The sequence below is a fragment of the Sorex araneus genome, chromosome 9 (assembly GCF_027595985.1).
Source record: "Sorex araneus isolate mSorAra2 chromosome 9, mSorAra2.pri, whole genome shotgun sequence".
Lineage (NCBI taxonomy): Eukaryota > Metazoa > Chordata > Mammalia > Eulipotyphla > Soricidae > Sorex > Sorex araneus.
In genome coordinates this window covers 53,130,442-53,142,550 of record NC_073310.1, presented here as the reverse complement: position 1 = coordinate 53,142,550, position 12,109 = coordinate 53,130,442, and the positions used below count along the sequence as shown (strand labels likewise).

The following is a 12,109-nucleotide window of genomic DNA, read 5'->3' as shown; positions in this document are numbered from 1 at the left end:
TACTGTGTTCAGATGCTCATCCTTTTAAAAGTTAGACACATTTGTACAGTGCAATTACCTTTTCAGGTTTTTGGTAGTAGGAAGCTGAGAAAGTAAATTCAGTAGCTTTTCATACTTTTTGCACAAAATTAGCAAAAGTAGTCAAATTTTGTATCTAAAGCATGCGTGCTGTTATGTCTAAAAGCATGCTTTTATATCTAAAGCACTCAATTTTATTAAGGTAATTAAAATATTTTCTACACTAAGGTCTTATTTTGCTTATTGGTTTGAAATATGCACCATTGATTTGTGCTTTTATATAAGCTAAGAAAGTCATGCTTGTGCTTTTCTTCCACTTGATTATCCATTTCTCATTTTTTTTGCTTTTAAAAGATCCCTTTCATCTTGTGCTTTTGCCTCCTAGTACAGAAGTCAGCTTTACTTGCTGTGATCAGACATTAAGAAACATTGGTCCCCTCTGCGTAATTGCTGGACTGATGAAATTCATAATGATCAAAATTGCATGGAGTTGAATAATTTCCATGACTAATGGATGGGAGGAATGTATAGTTCTAATGAATATAGGTATAGCTTAGTGCTTGTGCAGATAAAGCATAGAAATGATGGGTGGGTTTGGTTATATCTATCAGTGATAGAGATTTTCTAGTAGTAGAATTAAATTGACTAATTTCAATTCTGTCTGTAAACTTTCCACAGTTTTATAGCCAATATATAGTCTGAGATACTATTCTCTAGTGGAGTTAAACTCAATTGTTAGCTCTTGGAAGGCAGGTTCTATTTGTACTATGCTTTATTTGTAATTATGATTAAGTAGAATATGGTATCTTTTTTGGGAAAATAATCTGAAGGTTGTTGGTTTCTTTTTTAAAAAATATATATGTATCTACACATATATATAATTTATCAACTTTATGGTTTGTGAGCAACACAGGCAGTACTGAGGACTTAGTTCTGGCTCTGTGCTCAGGGATCACTTGTGGCAGGGCTTGGGATCATATAGGATTCTGGGATCGAACCTGGTGTTCAGCTTCATCAAACCTCATTGCATAAAGTTCACCAAGAGTCTGAATCTTACATCTGAAAGTGACCTCTTTTACCTGGCTTGTCCTTGTCTGCCTATTGCTTCTGGTGACCCATCACTCTTATAGTGTATAATTTTTGTTTCATTTGGTTTACTTTTTATTAGTATCTGCTGGTACTTCCACTTGTGAGAAACTTAGAATTCGTAGGCCCCACTTTTAATTAATATTACAATTCTATTTCTGTCTCATCTCTATTATACCTGCCTATATTCTTTTTTATGTAGGAATTAAAATACCATAGAAGATGACCATTCTGTGTTCATGGTGCACCTTAGATGCTAATCCTATCTCTTTGATTCCTCTTGATACTTAGTTGATTGCCTGGGTGTTTTTTTTTTTTTTTTGGTTGTTAGTGTGTTTGCTACAAAGCTATTCTAATGATAGTAAATAGCTAATAATTATGCTCTATAATTTGTTACTTGCAATTTTATAAGAAAGTTAATCAAATGTGGACTTAATAGTATATGTTGTTTTTCTCTGTATTGGGCTTTACTGTCACCTGTCCATATCGTATTTTAAAAAAAATGATTACTTGATTCTTTCATGATACTTTGGCTTTCCTTGCAAAGTTCTAGTTCAGAAAGGTTTATAAGAAGTAGAAAGGGATTCAGAAGAATTGTCAGTCTTTGGTTAGAAAAAGACTTCTTATATAGTAGTATAGTTATCAAACATTTAATGTATTGTCTATTGAACCATGGAAAATTTGTGAGATATAACTTAAGAAATTCGTTTATTTAGTCAGCTATCTGCAAACCATGTAATCCTTTGTTAAAAGTAATCAGTAGTCTTTGGAGTGTATGTGTGAAGGAGTGCAGGTTCTCAGTAATTCTCAAAGTTCCCTGAAGTCACACTGAGCTGCTTGGAGCCCTACAGTGCTGGGGATCTGATTTAGGGTCATGCATATGCAAAAGCCAGACTGTTAGGGGTCCCCCCCCCTTTTTCATAGGGGTAGGGCACCACTGCTAGTGCTCACTGTGGTGCTGGGACTCCTATATGCAGAGAATGAGCTCCAATAATTTGTATCCATATCTCTTTTGAACCTTTGTCTCACACATACAGGGCATGTGCTTTGCTGCTGAGCCACATTTTTTCTCAGCCTTTTTAAAATTACTTCCCTGACTCAGTCACAGTGTGTGTGTGTGTGTGTGTACACACTTAACTTTTACATATACTTACTCCTGGCCCTATACAGTGCTCAGGGGACAGTATTGGGTGTCAGGGATCAAAATGTGTAAACCAAGAGCCCCGACCAGTAATTCAGGCCCCTCTAAGTATATTTTTAAGATTTAAATTTTTGTGGTGCGGTGCTATGACATGGGTTTGTTTTGTTTGAGGGCCACACCTGTTGGTACTTAGGGTTTACTCTTGGTGGGTTCAGGAAACCGTACGGGTGCTGGGGATTGAACCTGGGTAGGCCTCATGCAAGGCAAATGCCCTACCCACTGTACAAATACTCTGGTCCCTGATAATGACATGTTCTTAAAAATACAGGTGACATCCAGAACCCAGGATATAAATATAGAATACAAGTTAGGTTTGTCCTTATGTGGAATTTTGAAATAACTTTTCATCTAACTAAAATACAATTTTTTATGGACTAGTTTTAAATGATAACTTAAAAATGTTAGTATACGTTGACCCTCAACACTTGTGTATTTGAATTGTCCATGTCCACTTACTCAGATTTTCTTGTAAACATATCGATAAAAATAGAATAGTACTACAGATGAATTTTTGTAAGATTTCTCTGTAGTAATTGTAGGAATGATATTATTTATAATATAGCATACAAAATACATGGGTGGGGACCTTACTCATGGTGCACAAGGCTACTCCTGGCTCTGTGTTCACGGGTACTCCTGGGGACTCGGGGAACATCAGGGGTGCCGGGAATCAAACCCTGTGCAAGCACCTTTCCTGATATACTATCTTTCTGGTTCCACGTGATTAATACTAATGGCACCTATTACTGCTTATATTTCAGTCAACTGCAAGCAGTAATTTTGGGGATAATAATTATGGATTGACTGTGAAAAGGGGACAGCATTCCTAACCCATGTAATTCTGATAAATAACTCAGGTATTTATATAATCAACTAGGGTTGATGATTATTTTAATAGGAAGTCTGTAAAACTTCAGTGGTTTTTTTTTTTTGCTTTTTGGGTCACACCTGGCGATGCACAGGGGTTACTCCTGGCTCATGCACTCAGAAATCACTCCTGGTGGTGCTCAGGGAACCGTATGGGATGCTGGGAATCGAACCCGGGTCGACCGCGTGCAAGGCAAACGTCCTACCTGCTGTGCTATTGCTCCAGCCCCCGGAAATCTGTAAAACTTCTTTACAGCTTTATCCTCTGAAGATTTTTATCATCTTTATCAGAATTAGCTCTAAGAAACTTAATTGTAGGGCATGTTTTTGGTATACATCTTTGGGATGAATCTTTGGGATGTTTTGGATACATCTTTGGGAATTGGAGAGGTCGAGTGAGTAAGGCTCTTGTCTTAAATGGTGGCTTTGATCTCCCATGCCGCATACAGTTCCTCCAAGTAATACCATGAGTGAGTCCAGAGCACTGCTGGTTGTCATCCAGAATATAGAAAAGGAACATCATTGGAGAAGAAAATTAAGTATAATTGGTTAATTGAAAAGCTATTAGATTCCAGGTTTGTGAGACTCCAGTGAATTTGCATAAATCTTCAAGATAATGTGCAAATATTTTGAATCCCAACCCCCGTCTCCCCCTAGAGCCCTTCAGTAGGTAGGTAAATACTGTTTTTAAAGATTTAGAACTTTTTTAGCTTTTCAATAAATTTTTTGTCTTATCTCTTAGTCATATCTAGAAAAATTTGTAAACATTGTCATTTCATTGTTAAATAGGTTATTGTACTTAGAATTATTTGGTAGAGACTGGGGGATGATTGATATTTGCCTAGTTTCTTAACTTAATACATGATTTTTTCTTTCCCTATTTTATAGCAGACTGAAATTTTGGTGTTAGCTAAGTTTTGAATAACATGAAATATGTTGAAGAGTACATTAAAAATGAGTAGTCTTGGGCAGGAGTGATAACACAGTAGGTAGCGCCTTGCACGCGGCCAACCTGGTTTCGATTCCCAGCATCCCTTATGTTCCCCCGAGCACTGCTAGGAGTGATTCCTGAGTGCAGAGCCAGGAGTAACCCCTGAACATCACCGGGTGTGACGGAAAAAAGGAAAAAAAAAAAAAAGTAGTCCCATTTGGTCCTCATATTACCCTTGAAAGGATCCCTGTCTTTCATTTTCACAAATTATACTTAAAATTGAACAGATATTGGAATAACTGAGTGTAGGTAATTCTCTGAAAAATCGTTGCCCTGTCAGAGATGAGAGTTAGGCCTATTGAAAGTTTATTTTGTGGATGTTCTCAACCTTTTTCCTACTGTGCCTTTCCTTCCCCCTTCTAACTTTGTTTCCTTCCTGTGCTCCCCCACCCCCACCCCGGTGGCTCCCTTGTCCTGGGAGCCCAGAGGGAATCATATCATCCATAGTTGAGAAAGGAAGGGGATTTGAAGCATGAATTATTTCAAAGGTCATTTTGCCTTGTATTCTCTGAAAGTTTTCACCCAATTTAGCCCAGTGGTTTTATCTTACTAATGGTAGTGCATATCAAAGTTTGGATATTGACATTGGTACAATCTATGAGTATAGTTCAGGAGCAGCTAGTTTTTTTACTTTTTTTTTTTTTGCCTAAATTTTCACTAGGAAGAAACTTTCTCAAATAAAGCCCTTAAAATCATACTTATTTGCAAAGAACCCTTCATATATGATCTAAGTGTTATGACTCTGGGCTTAGGTATCACTCCTGGTGGGACTTGGGGATCTTAAGGGATTCTTGAGATTGAACCCAGCTGGCTGTGTACAGGCAGGTGATATACTCTATCTGTTTAGGCGTGTACTTTAAGAGAACAAACAGAAATCATCTCCTTGTTGGTGCTCAGGGCTGCTACTGCCCACCCTTACCCCTTTATCATTCCAGAGCATGCCCTTTCACCCCCATTTTTTTTGAAATCACCCCAGATTTCAAAGTGGTGGAGATATCACCCACTTTGAGAAATTCTTTCTAGAAAGATTTAAAATTAATGAGGTACATGTGTTCATTGGCTCTCCATAAGTCATTTAGACCATAGGAAACATATACTTGTTAAAGAAGTAGTTATCACATATTGTTTATGATGAAATGTTTTTTTTTCATAATCAAATAGTGTGGAATCTTTTGAACATGCTTGATGTTTTGGTTTATAATTCATAGGGATATTATGTATTCTATAGATTCTGTATTAAGCATTCATTTATTATCCTATTGAGCAGAACGGTTTTGATGTAAGTATGTAATTTCGTTAATGTGTTGGAAAGAGTTAATGAGAGGAGTGAATTAGTGTATCTTTACAAGGGTTCTGTAACTAGGGCCATATCAGTAACTGTCTTCTAGATAATAAGTAATGGGGATACATTTATTAATTATTTTGAAACCAATTATTTGTGACTTGAAAATCCATCTTATGATTTCATTGCTTTAATTTCCTTTTACATGTTTCTCTGCTTCCTTGTTTGAAATAGCTTATTAGAATCTGATAAAAGTAAAACCTAATAAAAACATTTAGCCTACTGTTAAAACTGGAAGGCAAGTCTTTGTTGTTTTAGTTTACCTTCAAATTAAACTCGCAAATATAACCAATTCTAGTATTTGCAACCACTATAGCCTTGGCTATCACTTTCTATTACCTTGAGTGTTTTTGAATGTATCTTTGCTTTTAAACTTCATTTTTTTCTTCACACAACAGCGAAGTTGCCTTGTTAAATTTTGCACTTTTTTGTGGGAATTTAACTTTTATGCTCAAAATCCTCTATTGACTCTGTAAAAAACCCTGTATAGTCTGCTGTCTTTTTTTTTTTTTTGAAGTAAAAATAGATTTGTTGGGGGGGGGAGGGTGGGTACATCTATTGGTGCTTTTAGCTTACTCCTGATGTTCAGGAATCACTCCTCTCCTAGTGGTGCTTTGGGAACCATATGCAGTGCCAGGGATTGAATTGGGGTTGACTGCAAGGCAAGTACCTTAACCCTTGTACTATCTCTCTCTGGCCCAAAGTGAAATAGTTTCAATTAGGAGAGATAAGAGGGGGGAAAATGTAAAATAAAGGAATCACACATGAAAGAATGGGAATGCTTGTTTGGCCTTGTCACGTAACTTTTCTTGTTTGTACTGCTTTGTGTACCGGCCTTCTGTAAGAAATTCATTGTTTCGAGTGTTTTTCAGCATGTTTTGCTTTCTGGCTGTTCATCTTTCTGTTCTCAACCTGATTCTCTTCCTCTGATGAAATGGCACCTCACAGAGGCCTTCTTTTCGAATTGCTCTCAAAGTTTCCCATTTCCACTATAGTTATTCTGCTGTTTATGATTATTCTACTATAACATGACGTGTGTTCCTGAAACTGGAAGGCAAGTTTCGTGAAAGTCACCATTCTGTGCAAAACAGCACCTGAGGGTTTATAGAGAAAATGTGGATAGTGGCATGTTGCTCAAGAACATGATGGCACATCATAAAAAGAAAGGAACCTAATACATTGTAATACAGTTTCATGCATTCTAATATAGCAAAAGTGACATTTTTACCTTGACAAAGACCTGAAGTTAGCATACCCAAGTGGACTTGTGTTGGAAGGATGACAGCTTCTGAGTTACATGAAGTAGCCTATAAGTACTTTTTAAACATTTTTTTGCATTTTGTGTCACACCCAGTGATGCACAGGGGTTACTCCTGGCTCTGCACTCAGGAACTACTCCTGGCGGTGCTCAGGGGACCATATGAGATGCTGGGAGTCGAACCTGGGTTGGCCGAGTGTAAGGCAAACGTCCTACCTGCTGTACTACAGCTCCAGCCCCTCAACTCTTAACTCATATAATGCGCTTTAGCTGGTCGATGTTTGAGGCAGTCTGTATCGGTGAGCTTTGTAAATTTTGTGCAACTTGCTTCACCTGTGTTCTGTTTCTCATATGTAAACCTCATTAAAAGTGGAAATTTGGGAGGATGTTGATTCAGTAGTAGAACTGGGTATTGGTTGTTTAGCAACACCCCCATACCCCCTGCCCCTCCCCAAATAGGGTAATAGTTGAGATAATTAACTGATATATCAGAAGTGTTCAGACAGATTGCATTTTCGAAATGAGAAATACTGCACATGTCACTTATTTTAGTTTGTCTCCTATAGTACAAGGTTCACCCGTACAAGGAGTTTAATAGTTTTCTTCTCACTGTGTTCCTGTTGCTTAGAACATTGCTGGATACTTTGTGATATTTCAGTGAGTAGGTAAAAGAACTGTGATATTTTCATTATTATAAAAGGGAAAGGTTGTAGTTTCCTGGAATATAGCCCCCAAATTACAATGTGCATATTAATCACCCAGGGGGGTTAAGTGCCTGTTGTAGTTCACTGGTTATGGATGGGACCCAAGGAGTTCCCTTTTTAACAAGATTCCATGTGATGAGCATGTTGCAGACTGCATATGAGAAACAGTGGTCTAGAACAGTACAATATGATGGAAATACAATGATTATTGCATTGAAAAACAGTTTGATTGGTTGATATATTTAGACACAGCCAGTCTCGATTCCCCCTGCCCCCTTTGCTTCCCCTAGATACTGCCAACATTTTGGTTTAATACGATTGTTTCTGAATTGTGTGACAGTATGCCAAAGGAGCATAATATTGGCTGCTTCTGAAAGGCCTTGACTTGTGCTATACTCAGAAGTAATCCTTTTTGATAGCAAAACAATGCTAATGCGATATTTTGAGGGCCAGAGAGTAGGACAGGTTGGGTGCTTACCTTACATGCAGTCAACTCTGGTTCAGTCTCCAGCTCACATATGGCTCCCTAAACACTGCTGGGCATGACCCCAAAACAGCAACAAATAAATGATTATGAAACATTTTAGTAGGATAGGAGAGCGTCATGATGAAGTATTTTTCCACTTGATAATTGATTTACAAAGAACACTTAATGCAAACTTTCAACTTCATAAAAAGTAGGTATACTGTAAATCATGAAGACATTGTGTTGAAGAAAGGCCAGTGAATTCAGTTAGTAATAGTTTTGAAATTAATACTGCAGTACTGACGCTATACAAGCTTTTGAAAGCATTTGTGTTTATTATATGCATAGATAGCCACCTGAGTCTCATCAAGAAGCATTGAAATTTGCTTTTGTTTTGGGGCCACATCCAATGGTTTCTTCTGGATTCGTGCTCAGGGAACATTATTGGCAGATTTGGATATGATGTGTGGGGCTGGAATCAACATGAGAGGCAGGCTTCTTTGTTTTATTTTATTTTTTTTATTGAATCACCATGTGGAAAATTATAATGCTCTCAGTTACACAATGTTGAATCAACCATCTCTTCACCAGTGCCCATATTCCACCACACACACACAAACACACCCAAAAACAAAGCAAAAGAAAAAACAGTATATCTTCCATCCTTCCCACCCCCCCACCCCGGTAACTGATAAATTTCACTTTACTTTCTCTTTACTTTGGTTACATTCAATATTTCAACAAAAAACTCTCTGTTATTGTTAGGAGTTCCCTGCTAGAGTCAGACCTACTGTGAAGGGATATGAGGTCGGTTTTGGATTTCTGTATTTTAGCAACTGAGTCCAGGGAAATTTCTGTCAGAAATTGGATCATTGCAAGCTTGTATCTCTCATTGCTCGTCCTCACAATATGGCGGTTGCCGTGCCCCCCTCCCCCCCGCAAGGAAAAGGAGAGAGGGAGGGAGAGAGGAGAGAAAAAAACAACAACAACAACCTTTCCCCTCCTGGGCAGGCATGGGGCCGCGGCTTAGTTCTCAGTCTGGAGAAATTCTGCAAGGAGCTGCCGGTATCAAAAGTAGTTTAGCTGGCCTCTAGAATCATGCTCCCCCGGGATCACATCTCGGCGGCCAGGCTTCCTGATTTTAATTCTTGTGCTGTTTCTCCAGCCTGACATTAAAATTTTGGGCTTATGTTACACCCAACAGTGCTCATGGCTTACTTCTGGGTCTGCTCAGAGATCACTACTGGTGGTGTTCAGGGTACCACATGGGGTGGTAATAGGTCTTCAGTATCTCAACATTAAAATTTGAAAGAATAGTGAGGGTTAAGTTTCAAGTCTGTACTTTCTAAAAACCATAGACTAACCTAATTTTGTAGTTTTAAATGAAATTAATAATTTAATTTTAATTTATCGATTTAATTATTAACAATAAATTATTGTTTATATTTACAAATATATTTTTATTATATAATTTATACAGTTAATAAGTTAATCAAATTATTTTATTAATTATAAGATATTTTTATTTGATGTGTTTCAACCTAACTTATAGATACACAATATTTTTTGTTAGGGATATGCTATATTGTGTTATGGATATGTATATTTTGTTACAGGTAATGTAACACTGCTTTTTAAAATTGTTTTTCAAAACTTACAGAATGTATACATAAGTATGCTTCTTGCCTTGGTAATTTCTATAACTCCCTTTTAAAATTAATTATTTTGGAGGTTTGGGGGTTAGGCAAGTGGTGTTCAGAGGCTATTCCTGACCAGGTGTCTGAACTAAGGTCAGTTGCATGCAAGGCCTCAATTGATGTACACTGTCTTCGTGTTCCTTTTTAATGTATTTTTAAATTTAAAAAATATATTTATTTATTTTGTTTTTGGGCCATACCTAGTGATTGATGCTCAGGGGTTACTCCTGGCTTTGCTCATGATTTACTCCTAGAGGTGTTATGGGATCTCAAGGATCAAACCTGGATTGGTCTAGTGCAATGCAAGAGCCTCAACTGCTGTATTATCTCTCTGGCCCTGCCAAAAAATTAATTTAAAAAAATTGTATCGGTTGTTCACAGTAATTTAATACATTCAGTATTCCAACACCAACCCCACCACCAGTATTTTGAATTTTCGTACCACCATCCAAGCCTGCCCCAAAGGCAGATCCTAAATAGTTTATTTGTATTGCTTGTTATGAGTATTCTGCTAAAAATGATCCCAAAAAGTTTCCTTAGAGGAAAATGAGAAGATTATTTTCTCACTCTGGAGATATTAGCCCTCTATATAAGAGATTAGGGGTTAGAGCGATGGCACAGAAGGTGGGGTGTTTGCCTTGCATGAGGCCGATCCGGGTTCGATTTCCAGCATCCCATATGGTCCCCTGAGCACCGCCAGGAGTAGTTCCTGAGTGCAGAGTCAGGAGTAACACCTGAGCATCTCCAGGTGTGACCCAAAAAGCAAAAAAAAAAAAAAAAAAAAGATTACTAACATGTTGTTACAGGTTGAGCTTTGTTTACTAATATCTCTCTCTTTTTTTTAATCAAGGTCAGTTGCCTTCTACTTTACACCTCATCAAACGTAGTGTGCTACTCTTAGTACATCAGTGGTAGAGTATGAGATGTCACAGTTTGTGGCTGCATGCTCTGGGAATTCTAACATTTTAAATAGGATTATACAGCTGGGGTTAAATTTTTAACTGGATGGTGACTTTGGGGTCTGGAAGCATTTCTGCAGCTTCTAGATCTCTTCTGAGATTTGTGTGAGTCTCTGGATCATGGTCATTTATGAGCTTATGGTGCCAGAGGCTGTTCGTGGAAGAACAGGGTCCATCTCCCGGGTTTTTTTTTTTTTGCTTTTTGGGTCACACTCAGCGATTCTCAGGTGTTACTCCTGGCTTTGCACTCAGAAATTACTTCTAGTGGTGCTCAGGGGACCATGTGGGATGCTGGGAATTGAACTATTGAACTTGGATTGGCCGCGTGCAAGGCAAACGCCCTACCTGCTATGCTATTGCTCCAGCACCCTCCTCCCTTTTTTAATGGACATGGAGCTTCACTTTAACAGTGATTCTCTTGAATTTCTTAGTAGACAACATAGTAGGAAAACACTGTTTTGCTTTCTGTATTTTGCCAACAAGTACTATTCCAAATAGATGTTGGATTTTATCTCTCTTTTTTATCTTGCAACTGAAGATGCATCTTTTCTTGAAGTCTCAATGTTGAAAAATTTATTTCTTGCTCATGGTATTTATGATTTTGATATGTTGATATTTTTGTGTCCATAGATCAACGGCTCTATCTAGAAAAGGTTAGAAAGAGTTTGGACCAGAGACTGCTTTTCTTGCATATGTGAAGACTTGAGTGCATGCAGCTTAGCAGTGGAAAAGAAAGATTTCTTTTTTCTGTGCCTGAGCAGCTTAAATATTGCAGTATCAATATTAAATATTGCAGTATAAAAAGCTTTATGTAGCTTAACTTTTTTGCATGGCAGTCTGAGTCTTGTCACGCCTTCATTTTGTTTTTATACGTGATCTTTTGGGTAGATTAAAAATAACTTGTTCTTGGGGCTGGAGTGATAGCACAGTGGGTAAAGCGTTTGCCTTGCACACGGCCAACCCGGGTTCAAATCCCAGCATCCCATATGGTCCCCTGAGCACCGCCAGGGGTGATTCCTGAGTGCATGAGCCAGGAGTGACCCAAAAAGCAAAAAAAAAAAAAAAAACTTGAATGTTTGTTTCTGAAGGTAATCTGTAAATGCATAGTTCCTATTGTTGCATATAAGCTCAATGTCAAACCTAGTGTTTTTTTGGATGTGTGTGTGTGAGAGAGAGAGAGAGTGAGGCAGGATATGTTCACTGAAAATTAGATGTGAGGGGAGAAAGAAGTACATTTGAGAAGAACAGGCTCCTCTAGGGTGAAAATAGGCAAAGAAGCATTGAGGCAAGCAAGTAAGATGTGTGTTCAAGGGAGAACATGGGCTTGAAAACTAAGCTTTAAACCTAGTTCTTATTTATAGATAGGGTGTATATCTCATATTTTCCTCAGTGTCTGAACGACTTTAGAATTTGAGTATTTTATCCTCTGTGCCTCTCAGAGCCCGGCAAGCTACCGAGAATATCTTGCCTGCACGGCAGAGCTGGCAAGTTCCTCGTAGTGTATTTTATATGCCAAAAGC

At 38.0% G+C, this 12,109-nt stretch overlaps 1 protein-coding gene across 7 annotated transcripts in view; it reads left to right on the top strand.

Moving 5' to 3' along the window:
- Nucleotides 1-12,109, top strand: part of WAC (WW domain containing adaptor with coiled-coil) — a 72,507-nt gene that overhangs the window by 4,368 nt on the left and 56,030 nt on the right. The window lies entirely within an intron of this gene.